Source organism: Mesocricetus auratus, unplaced genomic scaffold (assembly GCF_017639785.1).
Source record: "Mesocricetus auratus isolate SY011 unplaced genomic scaffold, BCM_Maur_2.0 Super-Scaffold_100004, whole genome shotgun sequence".
NCBI lineage: Eukaryota > Metazoa > Chordata > Mammalia > Rodentia > Cricetidae > Mesocricetus > Mesocricetus auratus.
The window spans coordinates 60,270,158-60,284,373 of NW_024429189.1; the positions used below are offsets into that span (position 1 = coordinate 60,270,158).

Genomic DNA, 14,216 nt, shown 5'->3' on the forward strand with positions numbered 1-14,216 from the left:
TTACCGTCTCCCCACCACATTTCAGCTCTACTAGAACCACTCCACACCCTCTGATCTCATCAGGGTGGCTTCTGCTGACCCCAGGAACTCCCCTACTGTTCTTGGAATGTTGGGCAGGGTACATTGTCACCATCACATTATCTAAAAAGGAGTCCTAGCATTAACCTGGGCTTGGTACAGAGACACATGCCTGTAATCCCAGCACTTGGGAGTGAAGTAGAGTAAGATAGGAAAGACCAGTTATTAGATACTGATTTATTGATTTACTAAGAACACTGCTTATACCACTCATTTCCAAGCATGACATCACTTGCTACCTGGACCAGAATGACCTGGAGAACAGCTGAAACAATGGGTTGTTTCCCTTAACAACCTGACCACAAAAGCTTATTTCAGAGAGATTCCTGCAACAGGAGGTGGAGGCAGGACGATCAGAAGTTCAGGGATGGGTTTAGCTATATAGGAAGTTTGAAGTCAGCTTGGGCTACATCAGATCCTGCCTTACAAAAACAAGACAAAAGCAAAAATAAAACAAAAAAATAACAACAAAGAGGTTTCGAGTTAACCAGTTAGATACTTCCTGAGAACCCAAAATGACATAGAACATTGTTTGGCCTCCAAAGCACAGCCACAATAGCCTGGATGGACTCATCACTGCATTCCTTGAGGACACATCCATCTGTCTTGTAGAGTTTCCAGGTTCAGCCCTCCACTCAGAATTCTGGATCCACCCTGCAGGGAGAGGTGGGGTGAGAGTCTGGAGAACAGAAGTTCTTAGAGCAGGTCTAAGACACAGCCCCTCCCCTGCTTCTCTGGTGTCTCATATACTGACTCAAGTCAACACTGCCTTGCTCAATCTCACCATGAACACTGCTCAAGGGCAGGTCGGAGTGCACACTCCACTCCATCGCCCCTCTCCTCTCCCATCTGTCCCCTACTGTAGCTATCTGTCCTCACAGTCTGTTCTCCAAGGTAGGGAGGGGTCTTAGCTATTTTGGAGTCATGGACAGTACTCAGTGGTCTGATGAAGCTGACAGACACTCTGCTTAAAACAACACACACACACACACACACACACACACACACACAGAGCGTGTTCCTATATTAGTTAATATATAACAACTCCCAAGCTAGTGACTTTGAAGGAGTCTACCATTTCTCATGGGTCTATGGGTGTCCCTGCTGATCTGGACCAGATCCTATTGCTTCAATGGGGTCTTGTCCCCTGCAGGGTGGCCAGAGTCTGGATGATCTGGGTTAGCCTTGACTAGGACAATGCGCCTCTCCACTGTGTGATTTTTCAAGCTGTGTTTGCCTCAAGTTGATTGCTGTCCTATTAACCAAAGGAAGTCACCAGAGCTGGTGTTGGAGGACACTACCCAAGGGCATGGGGAGGGATATAAAACGTGGCCACTAATGTAATCAATCTGTCAACATCTTCACAATTAAAGGATCGCTTTCAAGCCCTTGGTGAAGTAAGGCAGACCTAAATCAATATATAAATGCATAAATAAAGTTTGAGTGTAAGGTGGCCATTTATAAATTCATCTAGTGGTGGGGCCTTTCATATGGCTATATCCAAAGTATTTGAAGAGTGCTGTCTATAGAGGCTGACTGGTTACTCTTCCATTATTTTTTTAAATCTGGAATGCAAACCCATTGAGTTGTCCATTCCTGTCTGATACACCATCAATTCAGCATCCCACACAATTCTTCACCAAGATGTTTTTCTTTCCCCTGAGGACACTGGAAACGGCCTAAAACACACTTTCCCTGATATTTGACTGTGAGTTGCTATAAATATCAGACATTCTGTCAGCATCCCAGGGTCATAGCTCAGCTTCCCTGAACCAACAAACACCCCTCAGCCTTGCATGTGTCAGTTAGGGGTGGCAGGGCAGCAAAGGGGAGTATGTATGGAACACTGTCAGAGTGTGAGCTGTGAACATAGCAGATTGGGGTCATGTGGGGCAAGTCAGCCCCAATACTGAGTGGCATTTGGCACAGGATGTGGTTCTGAGTGTGAATCCTGACTCACCATGTACAGATCATATGATTCTCAGCAGGTATGCAAGTGTTTAGAGCCCTGGGAGCCATGGTATTTCTCCCCACCTGTAAAATGATAGGAGCTGATCATCTCAGCTTGTGTGAGGATTAAATGCACTGCCATGCTTACAATTTTTCTTCTCTCCCTCCCTCCAAAAAGATCATTTTTAAATTATGTGTATACTTGTGTTTTCGTGCATGTGTGGGTGCAGTTGGTATCCAGAAAAGGGCACATGATCCCCAGGAGCTGCTTGACATGGGTGCCGAAACCAAACTCCAGTTCTGAGGGGAGCAAGATAAGCTCTGAACCTTCTAGACGATCATCTTTTAGGCTTGTGACTCTTACTTGCAGTCTTCTTTGTTCTAATGTGCTGCTTTACATTTTAAGGCATTTCTGCTTTTAGTTCATAAACTTACCCGAATTCTCAGTCAGTAAAGTGCTTGTCCCATCTGAAGAGCTCTCTAACAGGTCCGAGCGTGGCAAACATGGTACCAACAGACTTTGCCCTTTATCCTTCTCTCTCCCTTGCTAAAAACCATTAGGTTACATTCCTAAAGCTAGCCCCTGAGGTTCATTCCCTCATTTGCACTAACTCATTCTTGGGACAAAACACCAAGTCCAACAACCAGAATCCATTATTTGGTGAACATGTCCAATCAGGACTTACCAACTCACCCTATCATAGACTCCCCCTTTTCTCCTTAAAAACCACTCGTGCAAAAAACACCTGCTGCTCCCCCACCACTGTTTGTTGTCTGCCTCTGCCTGATCCAGAGGCAGCCCCGACCCAGTGTAATAAATCTCTTTTTTGCTGAGAATTGGTGTCTGGGTGTGTCTTGTACTGACTCCAAGGGGTGGACTCTCCCTCACATTGCCAGCATGATGACTTGAGTTCAATTAATAGAATCTTTAAAAAGCCAAGTGTAATGGCATATACTTGTGATCCCAGTGCCAGGTTATGAGATAAGTATTTTGGGGGTTCTGTGTCCAGCCAGGGTATCCTATTTGGTGAGCTCCAGGCCAGTGGGGATTCAGTTTTTTTAAATTAAAAGTAGATGGGGTTACAGAGGGTCCTTTGCAAGGGTTCCCAGTACCCACATGGCAGCCCACAACTGTAATCCCAGTTCCAGGGTATGTGATATCCTCTCCTGGCTTTCACGGGCTGCAGACATGTGTAATGCACACACATACACTCAGGCATTTACAAGTACACTTAAAAATAAATCTTAACAAAAAAGTGGATGGTACCTGAGCAATGACACCTAAGGTTGCTCTTTCACAAGCATGTATACACACATACACACACCTTACTTGAATTTACACAGAACATGTGGTTTGAGTCTATATATGTTCATGGCAGTTATATTTTCAGTTACCTTGTATCTTAGAAATGATAGCTCAAATCCACTCGGTGAAGCTAAAATCCCCTTGAGCACTTTTGAGCAATACTTTGCCTATCCATTTCTCCCTTGAGGATTTCAGGGTTGGCAATCTTCTGCCTGTTCCCAGGGCTGCTCCCACTGCCTGTGGCGGCAATGCAAAAGGCATTAGAGTGACAGAAGTGTTTCCTTCCAGATGTTGAGCATCAAGCTCAAGGTGCTCTTTTAACTGGGACAGCAGGCTTTCTGGAAATAGCCAAGAATTCTACAACGCGACACTCCCTGATTCATTGCTTGCATTTGAGGCTGACTCATTCTCTCCTTTAGAGGCTCTTTCACAGTAACTTTAATTACATCATGGACTCATTGTTTTCTGCCTTGATTTATTCTCTCCCTTCAAGTCTTGTTCATCATGTCAGCGACTAGGCTGGCTCACCTCTGAGGGCTTATGTGAAATTTCAGGACTCTGGAAATAGGATGCGAGTTCATTGTGTGTTTCTTCAGCTAGTGTGTGCAGACACCCCTGGGCTTGTGAAATACACTTGCAGAAAGAACACTTAGCAATGGCCTCAGCCACCTTACAAAGTAGATATAGCCATGTACAAAATAACATGGGAACAGTGGTTCTGAGACTGGAATTGCCTAGGTCAAGAAGTAGATGGCAAAAATGACCTCTAATATATACATGTCAGTGCTGGGGATTGAAGCCAGGGCCTTTCACATGCAAAGCAGGTGATCTGAACCCTAACCTGGACCCATCAAACCTTGTCACCATTGGCTTTCAGCATGCTCTGGTTTTGACTTTGGCCTTGGCAATACAGCTTTCTCTGGTCAGGGTCAAAGGAAGGGTGACAAGGACATGCAAGCAAGAGCTTGAACAGCAACAACAAAACCCTTGGGAAATTGATGTGCTTGCTTTCTTTTGTGCACCCTAGCTATTGTCATGAGAACACACTTGGGCTGGCCTGATGGAGGATGACAGTCACGTGGGGCAGCTGAGGCCAGCCTGGACCAGTAGATGGCCAGTGAGCCCAGCTGTGATCAGTAGAACCACACCACTGACCACTCCAAATTTATAGGCCATGGGTGTGTCCAGGGAACCAGGACTCCAAATTTCATCTTGCAATGAGCTAATAATTCCCTCTGAGGGTCACTGGAGGACCGACCAAAATCAAGTAGAGCTCCTGGGACATGTTGAGAAGATGGCAGCTTCTTCAATGTTCTATGACACAGAGGGGACCTGGAGCCCAGTTAAAAAAAACCAAGGGCTATCCATATCTTAGTTGATGTCTTTACATCCAAGGCCAGCTTGACCTCCAGCTCATTATGCAGTAACATGCCGTTTTCCTGAATTCCCCATTGCTGCCTACTGAGCAGGTCAGGCCTTAAAAAATTCATGGTGCTTCCATTTAAGGGCCTGGGAAAACCAGGCAAATCTAGGACTTTCCCTTTGAGTGTGTGGTTCAGCTGCATTCCCCAGCATTGAATTGGAGAAGGGTCTAGGTTCACTTCTGAGCAACGTTTTCCCAGCACTGTTGGATGTGGTGGATGGCTCTGGGCCCCTTTAGCTTGCCCTAACCTTATGGGTGCATGCTATTTTGATGGATCATTCAGAAAATACAGATATTTCTCTGGACACTTCACTTAGTTTGTTACTTGGCCTTCTTTGGGGCTTCCATAGGGAACTCCTTTCTCTTCTATTGAGGCCATAGTCTCCCTGAAAAATGTGGTCCAATAAGCTTGTTGCTAATTATCTCAAGGCGTGTGCACCGTGTGTGTGTGTGTGTGTGTGTGTGTGTGTGTGTGTGTGTGTGTGTGATATAACCAACCCAAGGCAGAAATAAGAACAATTAACTCTATAAACTCCAAGACACTTTTTGGAAGACTGAAAACAAAAATCACACAGCGAGCAATTTCCTTCATAAATGGGATAAATTTGGGATGTTTTCTACAAGATTCATCTTTCCCTCTCCTCCTCTTCTGCTCTGGAGAGCTCACCTCTCTCTACCTTTTCTTGTGGTGGGATTAAGGTGACAGGCACCGGACTCTGCCTCAAGGCAGTAAGTCACATGACAGTTCTGGTCATAGTTACTCACTTGTAAAGTTGCACCTATATGCAAGAAGTTTCTAACACTGTAAAATATCCTGTACAGTTCCATGGGTTGGCTGAATTTAGCTGGAAGGTTCTTTGTCTGTTGTATGGTTGTACCAGGCAGTAGCTGGGTCTGGGGTCATCTGAGGGCTTCACTGGCTGGATATCCAAGATGGCTTTCTCTTGGCATGAGATGGTTGGCAGCTGGTGTTGTCACCCTGAGTACCTATAGTTTCTCCCATAGCCTGGGTTTCTTATCATGTGACACTTGGGTTCTGAGATGAACAGCTAAGATATCCAGGAGGAAGCTGCAGAGTCCTACGTCTTGGACTGGGAGCATGGAGACCTCACTCTCTCTGAATAAGATTCTTTCAGACACTCACTTTATGATTTCACAGCACAGTTCCTATGTCCTGAGTCGGTTATGAGTTTATGAATCTGAGCAGAGAACCAGCTGGGCCCAGGCCCAGGGGAGGCTATGTCCCATGCTAAAGATACAAGTGTATGATGAACGCTCCATCCTAATGAGCTGGGAGGCTGCTCAGGGCAGCACAGGAGCTGGTATCTTCAGTGCCGGCTGTGCTTGGCTGTGTCCGCCTCTGGACCCGAGTTTCCCCTCTCTCCACCTGCTGCTTCCTCTCAGAACCTGATCCCAATGAGGCCTGTTAGGCAAGTGAAGGTGAGAAGGAGAAAATGCACTTCTTGCCTTGTATCTACAAGAGAAGCTAAGCCAGGGAGAGAGGGAGACTGCTCTAGTGAGAGAAGGGGACAGGTGGCCATCATGACAGGGCCATTTACGCAAGATAGTGGAGTCTTCCGGAAGGAGGCAGGTCCAAGGGGGTTAGGAACAATGAAGGTGGGCGTTGCAGAGGAATGGAGGGCATCGCAGCAGGAGAGAGCAGCGTGAATGAAGTGTGAGATACTACGAGGCCTGGAAGAGTAACTGCCTGGGAGGCTGCAATGGGAATGGAGTAGGGCAGGAGATGTGGTCTAGGCTCTTCCCAAGCCTTGACCAGGACAGAACAGCTCAGAAGGGCAGACACTTGACTGAGTCTAGGGCTCTATGACTTCTTGGTCTTAGGCCCTTTCCAACAGTCGTCATCTGACTGCACTTGCTTGCTCTCACAGCGTTTCCCAGCTCTCTCTGTTTCTGTGAGGATCACCGCAGACTAAGGGTGTTGCTTTTCTGCACCATTTATTGTAAAGACTTCAGTTCAACCATCTTGTGCTGGATCAGTAAGCAGCCCCAGGGACTGGTGGGGGGGGGGCTGGCCACCAGTCAGGCAGAGCCTTCTCCTCCTGTCCCTGCCAGCCTCAGGACTGTGTTGTTGCTTCCATGCCTGGGGAAATAGGGCAGAAGCAGACATCAAGCAGGGAAGAGACAGGGAAGAAGCAGCCATCACCTCCCTGCTGACTCTTCGGATGCCATCCTCTGCGGTGCTGCTCTCCACTGTCTCTGCTTTGCCACCTTCCTCTGCCTATGTCGGTTCTGCAGTGGTGATTCCAGGCCACACCCCAAGTGTCTGCGACACTTGACCCCGAGGAAGAGGGACTGAGGGCCTTTTCCTGATTTGCCCCACAAGAGGCAAGTTGCCTCCACTCTGAGATCCCTTTAGAAATAAACAGCAGGTTGGACACAGATCCTGCAGCCTATTGCTTTCTGTCTTTTGTAGGCTGAGATCTCCCCTCCTTTCCCCTGTCCTGTGCCTCAGAAAGCTGACCTTGCTCCCTGCAGCCAGACTCCCTGCTGGTTGACTCCACTGTGGTTTGGCCAACGGGAGGCACTGGCAGGAGACTGGAAGGAGAGATCGGGATACTTTTTGCTCTTCCGTTTGGCTTAAGCTCCTGCACACAGCTCTTTCGCCCATGCCCAACCTTCTTCAGGTCCAGCCACTCCTCTAGGCCTTGGTGGTCTGCAGTCTCCAGCTTTCCCAGTGTTCTCCTCGGCATCTTTAATCCCGTGCAGCTCTCTGTAAATAGGTCGTCAGTCTCTAGTTGACCTATTAGAACAGAGTTCTGTTTCCTGCTGAGACATTAGTGAATGGACGACTGAAAGTACCTTCCAATGCTGAAACTTTTCATTCTGGCCGGGCATGTGCAAGGAACTGACCACTTCTCAGGACCCAAGGACTGGCTATCGGGTGATGGATGGCCTCGGTGCAGGGATCCCAGCTCCTTGGCAGTTTCCCCCACCTCTCAAGTTTTGTGCCTTTAATTAAGATCCCTAGTTGTCTTAATGACTTTTTTTTTGTTGCTAAGGTTCCCTGAAAAAGGCATCTTAAAAATTCATTTTGGCTCACAGAATCTATCATGGTGGAGAAGTCACAGAGGCCTGAGGCAGTGGGTCACACTCCAAGCACAGTCAAGGAACAGAATGATGAATGATTTTACTCAGCTCACATCTTTTTATATTGTCTGGGTCTAGAGACGCCCTCCCAGGGGATGCTGCCACCCACAATGGGCAGATCTTCTCATTTCAATTAGCTCAGTTAAGATAATCCACCCAAGGCATGCCCAGAGGCCTGTTTCCAGCTGACTGTACATGTCAGGACAATAACTACTACACTAATTCTGTGACAAGGCACACACATACTTCAGAGAGGTGTTTCGTCATGTGAGGATAATGTTTGTCCTCTCTGAAGGACACGTGGTGACAGGTGGGAAACAGAGTCATTCTGAGGTATTTTGCTACAACTAAAATACCATTTACTGGAGGACTATTCTGACAGCTTTCTAACTGACTCTATCCTCCATTCTCCATGCAAATCATCATCTCAGATCTGATCCCATCACTCCTGCTCAAAAGCCTTGCTTTCCAGCCAGCCTTGATGTTGGAGTCCACCTGCCATCCTGTACCCCTAGCCAGTAATGTTGTATGTGGCACTGGTTCACTTTACAGCACTGTAACAAAATACTGGCACTCGGTAACTTTATAAAGGGTTTTGTGCAGCTCACACTTCTGAAGGTTCAAGGCCATGGCACCAGCATCAGGCTGGCTCTGGTGAAGACTTCATAGTACATGGCATCTCATGGTAAGAAGGTGTGTGAGGGGACCACAGGATGAGGCAGAGTGACACAGCAGCCAGGCTCTTCTCTAGCGATCCTGTTGTGAGAACTACCTTATCCCTTGGCAACCGGATGATCTACAGGCCTTTCAGTAAGTCTCGCTTCTTAGAAGTCCCAGCAGTTCAACATTGTCTCCAACAGGCAGACTTCTGTAAGGCATTCATATCCAACCACAGCACAGGGAGGAAAGCAGCCATTGGCCAGGGCTTTACAATCGGTTAGGGCACTTTATGGAGGAAAGGAAGACAGGGCAGACAGAGGGCAACCAGCAAGGGGGTGACATGTAACTAGAGGGGGCATGTCAGATCACCCTACCTTGGGCTGGATGTGTGTTGACAAGTCCTTCAGAACGACAAGGCACAATGAGTGACAAACATTCAGGCTTAGATTCCCCCAGTCACTGAGAGAAGTAAGATGACAGGAGGCACCTTTGGAAGCCAGGTGATCTGAGGCCCAGGGGGCTGAGCATTTGTATCATCGCTCACTCCATTTTGGATTCCGGTCCCCAGGTAGTGCTTCCTTTTAAGTGAGGTATAACTGAGTTCCAGGAGAGGTTTCCAGGAAGTGTGTGCTAAGACAGCAGGACACATTTCCTTGTAATATTTCTGATACATGAAAAGTCCTGTTGGGTCTAACTCGTGACTTTACTGGTCAGTCCCAGGAAGTGGGGACATCTAGAAAGAAAACATGGCTCCCCGGGAGGACTCCTGCGGTGAGGCACAAGTGGATAGAGTCCCAAAGCTAACCTGATCCCCTAGCCTCTTCTTCCCCTGCATCTGCCCCATCAACAAATCCTTCAAACTCGTTCTGACCCGAGCCTCTAGGGACACCAGGTCGCCTTTTCTATCTTAGCCCAGAGTGTTACTCACACAGACTATCAGTCACTGTCCCCTGGAGTGGGGCACTTTCCCCTTCCTCACCAGGACTACCTTCCACCGGCCACCTCCCTGTCTCTTACCTCAGTAACTACAGCTGAGAGCCAGGTTCACAGAGGCTACTGTGGGGTGGGCGGCCCTTCCACAGGCAGGCAGGGAATTCTGGGTAAAGAGGTGGGAGTAAGCCGGTGCAAGCTATCTGTTCCTACTTTGTGTTGCAAGAAGTTTAAGAGTCTGGCGTTTGTGGGTGGCAGGAGGAAATGGGTGGATCGGTCGGGAGTGCTAATGAGGCGCGTTCAGCTGTTCGCAGTTGTTCCGCACAGAGGAAGCAGGAGGTCGAAAACCTCTAGGCAAAGCATGGAAAGCTTTCCAAGCTCGGGGTCTGAGAGTCGTCCTAGTCACCAGCTTTGGGGAACAGCAGTGGCTCCCGCCGGCTTCTCCTCCATCTCCGTATTCATTGGCTGCTTCTGCTCATCAGCGACCAGCTCCAGGCCTGGTCCCACCCCATCTGCCGCACTGTCACCCGGGATTGGCTGAGCTCTGCAAGGCTAGGCTGGTTTGCCTCTCGCCATCAGATTCTTCATTAAACAAATGAATCACAATCCTAATTAATTTGAGCAACAGAATTTATGTAACTACTCCCAGCAGGATGCCTGCTCTCAGTCGGCAGCGAGATTAATTCCTCTCTCTGGGAAATTCCAGCCGCGCTGGTCAATAAACCTTAATGATGACAGAAATTTCCCATCTGTCTCTGTTCTGAGCAGGTAACCCCTGCTACACAGACACGGAGAGGACAAGGACGCCAGAGACTCGGCCAGCCCGGATGAGTCCTAACCCACCTAGAACACACACTAGGCGTCAACCACAGACAGGACTGCCCAAGCCAGACTTGTTCTGAATCACCTAAACCCCACAGGAGGTGTTTAACTTCTATTTGTGGAACGAATAAAAAATACAGTGTGTTGCTTAGAAAATGGCCTCAAGGGCCAGCGATATGACTCAGCGGGTCCCTTGCTAAGTCTCACATCCCGAGTTGGATGTCCGGAACCCACATGGTAGGAGGAGAGAATAGATTTGTTCCGCTTGTCCTCTGACTTCCACACGTGCCATCTATGGCATGCACACTGCCCACGCCCAATAATTTTAAAATTTAAAATTAAATGGCCTCAAGATTCAGAATTACAGACACTCCTCTGCTCCCCCACCCACCCCCTTTCCTTTCCATATTTAATTTTGCCTTTTAATCTTCTGAACCTTCTGGCCTACAGGCTAGTCCCTAATGGCTGCCTTCCTCTAAAGCATGCTCTTGCCCTCTATGCCAGGAGTAAGGGGATCTGAGGGGAAAGTGGTTTGGAATTAGTTTTCAGCCTGACTCCCCCTATTCATTTAATATCAACCTTTGCCTCCTATGCAAACTACACAGACTTCTTTGGGCAGACAACACAGTGAAATGTGCCAGTGCGTGCCTGCCTGACTCATTTAATTAGCAATGGGCAGTGGTACACTAGTTTCTAGGTTGCAATCATCAGGCAGGCACGGCATTGCTTCAGTGAGGGGCCAGTGCTTTGCGGACATGAGGTAGGGGAATGTCGTGGAGAGGGTCTGCGGGGAGGGAGGAACTAAAGTGAGGAGGTACCCTTTTGAGTTGTGACCCAATGGCCAGGAGGGCAGAGCCGCATGACCAGCATCTCAGAAAACGGGGTGAAGAATGGCAAATGTCCTTAGATGGAAGCTTCTCACATTAGCTCACTCTGCAGGTCACAGAAGGGATCAAGACTCAGTTGGCCATTCACTTATCTAGAGCTAGGATTTGAACCCAGATCCCTCACCTGTAAGCAAGTGTTAGGAAAACACAAAGAAAATGGAAGATATAGGAAGAGGTATGTTGGGGTGAGGGGAGGGAGGACTGGACTGTCTTCTCAGGCAGAGCTCTAGATAAATTAGAATCTGTCTCTTTCTGACAGAGGGCTCAGCTATAAGATTTGGTTCCCAGGAGGGCCTTCTGACCCCACTGCTACCATGTCGGTGTCCCAGAGCACTGGTCACAGCTGCTTCTTCCATGGATGAGGTTAGTTTTCCTCTTCATTCTCAGCTAGTGAGGAAGCAACCATTTAAAAATTTTGTGTGTGCACACATGTACATACACATGTGCCATGGTGTATATGGAGGTCAGAGGACACCTCCTGAGGGAGTCTGTTCTCTCCTATGTGTTACTAAGGATCAAGCTCACGTGATCAGGCTTGGCAGCAAACATCTTTATCAGCCAAGAGTTAACTTTGTTGTTGTTGCAACAACAAGATTATGAGCACACTGCAGGGCAATTTTGCAATATACTTTTCTTCATGTCATAAAATAATCCTCAGGCTGGGGAGATGGCTTAACTGGGGATTGCCTGAGTTCAATCCCCAGAGCCCATGTGCTTGTGATCCCAGTGCTGGGGAGGCAGAGACAGGGGTGTCCTTGGGATTCCTTGGCTAGCCAGTCTAGCCTGCTGGGGAATTCCAGACTAGTGAGAGCCTCAAATTAAAAAAAAAAACAATCAAAAAATGGAAGGTACCTCAAGAGTGTGTACATATATGGTCATGCACACTCCAACAAGTGCACAGTGCACACATGAACATGCACCCATATGCATGTATACACACACACACATAATCCTCAAATGTGTTGAGATGTGTGAGTGTGTATCTGTATATACCATGTGTGCAGGCACCTTTGGAGGCTACAGATCCCCTGGAGCTGGAGTTACAGGTGCTTGTGAATCAGACTTGGGTGCTGGAACCTGAACTCAGGTTCTTTGGAAGAGCAGGAAGCACTCCTGATGGCTGAGTCACCTCTCCAGCTCTTCAAATGTTTGAGACAGGGTTTTCCTGGGCAACAGTCCTGGCTGTCCTGGAACTTGCTCTGTAAACCAGGCTAGCTTCAAATTCAGAGATTCACCTGTGTTTGATTCCTCAGTGCTTGGACTAAAGGTGTATGTCACCACACCCAGCTCACAAGTGTGTTTTAACAGCTGCATGATGGTTCACCCAAATACAACTATTGTAGGTTTTTTGTTATCACATATACACAGAACCTTCTTACATGTCTAGGTTGTAGCATTTCCCCCTAGTATGTGTCCTGGGCCCAGGGACACCAGTTTTTTAGGGGGATGGTGATATTTAGGCTCCCAAAAATTGTTGCTCATGAGTACACCACATAGCTCATTGTCACTCTCTGAGGAATAGCCAGTGTCACCCTTTGCCTAGTGTTAGCTTTGCGGTGGTTTGGGTAGGCTCGGATGAGGGATGCTGTGAATATATGCTTTTTTTTTACATTGCTGACAGGTAGGATGTAGCCAGGCAGAAAGTATAGGCAAGACTACCAGACTAGGAGGAGTCTGAGCAGGGCAACAGAGTGAGTCAATCACCAGAGAGACTCACGTCATGTTGATAAAGACTGGTAAGCCAAGATGGCGCGGAGATACATAGATTAATAGGATTGGGTTAATAATTGAGAGAGAGATAGCTAATAAGAAGCCTGAGTCGTTGGCCAAACAGTTTATTATTAATATAAACCTCTGTGTGTTTATTTGGGACTAAACAACTGTGGGACTGGGGTGGCAGAAACTTCTGTCTACAAGGGTCTGTCCCCTAGGTGTTCATGTGTTTCAGGCTTGCCTCAGTGACTGATGTGAGAGGTTCTTGGGTTACTGTAGAAGGACACAAGGGCCTTATGCTCACAGATAAACACTAGGGACACCAGAACTGTTAAAACACACAGGGTTTTTTTCATTGATGAAAGAAATTGACACCTAGTCACATAGAAGACTAGAGTGGATGTTATTTAGTAACCTGGTGATCTTTTGCTATTCTGTAATGCCAGACCTCACCAGAACCCTCTTTATCCTGAGCATTGTTTCTCAGTCAATAGAAGCCACTCTTCTGAAAGAGGTCTCACGTACTTTGCAAAAGAGCTATACTATTATGCTAATTACAAATCCTTCCTCCCTAGATGCCTATCCCGAGCATCCTTTCTAAGTTGATAGAACCCATTTTTGTGGAAGAGGTCACAGGTGCTTTGCAAAAGGCATGTACATTGCAAGGGAGTTTTGATGTAGCCATGACTTAAGCTTTGTTGTGAAAATTGTCACGAGGAAACTTTTCCCCAAAGTTTTACTGTGTTTAGATATGTAAAACAATAAGCCACTTGGGGTCAGAATTCAGAAGTTTGAATCAGTCTGGCTAACTAAGTTGTGCCGATCAGAGTTTCCTTCTTGCATCTCTCTGTTCTTTTCTCTGTTGGCCATAGAGCTTGCAGGGACCCTCATAGGTCATTGGGACACTTTCCTCAGAAGTGGTTTCTGTAGTTCACAGGGGACTACTGGTTGGTTCTTACCAGAGGGCGCTACAGTAAGAGCAAGCCAGCCTCTGCTGTGCTCTTTGGCTTCCTGTTACTCACTTTGGAAGAGTTCCCACTACTATGCTGCCTGTCACCACACCCTCTCCAAAGAATGGCCCCATGGTTCCACCTGCCCAGTTGTGAACTTTGAGTCTCCTAAACTGTGAGTTAAGTAAACCTTTTCCTATAAAGCTGCTCTCTTCAGTCATTTCATTGTAGTAACCATAGTAACGGGTAGGTAATGAATGCATACAACCCTCTTAAGCCTCTCCTGCCTATGCCCATTGTAGTGAGAGAAAAGATTCAGAGGGGAAGAGGAATGGGGAGGAAACTTCGTTGCTACATTTTGAAACAATATAGCACTTTAGACACGTGAA

At 47.4% G+C, this 14,216-nt stretch overlaps 1 long non-coding RNA gene across 3 annotated transcripts; it reads right to left on the bottom strand.

Moving 5' to 3' along the window:
- Nucleotides 1-256: 256 nt before the first annotated feature.
- LOC110342377 lies at nt 257-10,085 on the bottom strand. 3 transcript variants are annotated; one of them, XR_005877272.1, is made up of 5 exons: nt 9,543-10,083; nt 8,900-9,155; nt 7,240-7,541; nt 3,424-6,858; nt 257-732 (listed from the first exon to the last, which is right to left on the bottom strand). It is a non-coding gene; the product is annotated as an uncharacterized LOC110342377 (long non-coding RNA). The 3 variants fall into 3 exon arrangements; XR_005877273.1 differs by having other exon boundaries at nt 7,240-9,103; nt 9,543-10,085; XR_005877271.1 differs by having other exon boundaries at nt 7,240-9,155; nt 9,543-10,085.
- Nucleotides 10,086-14,216: the final 4,131 nt, after the last annotated feature.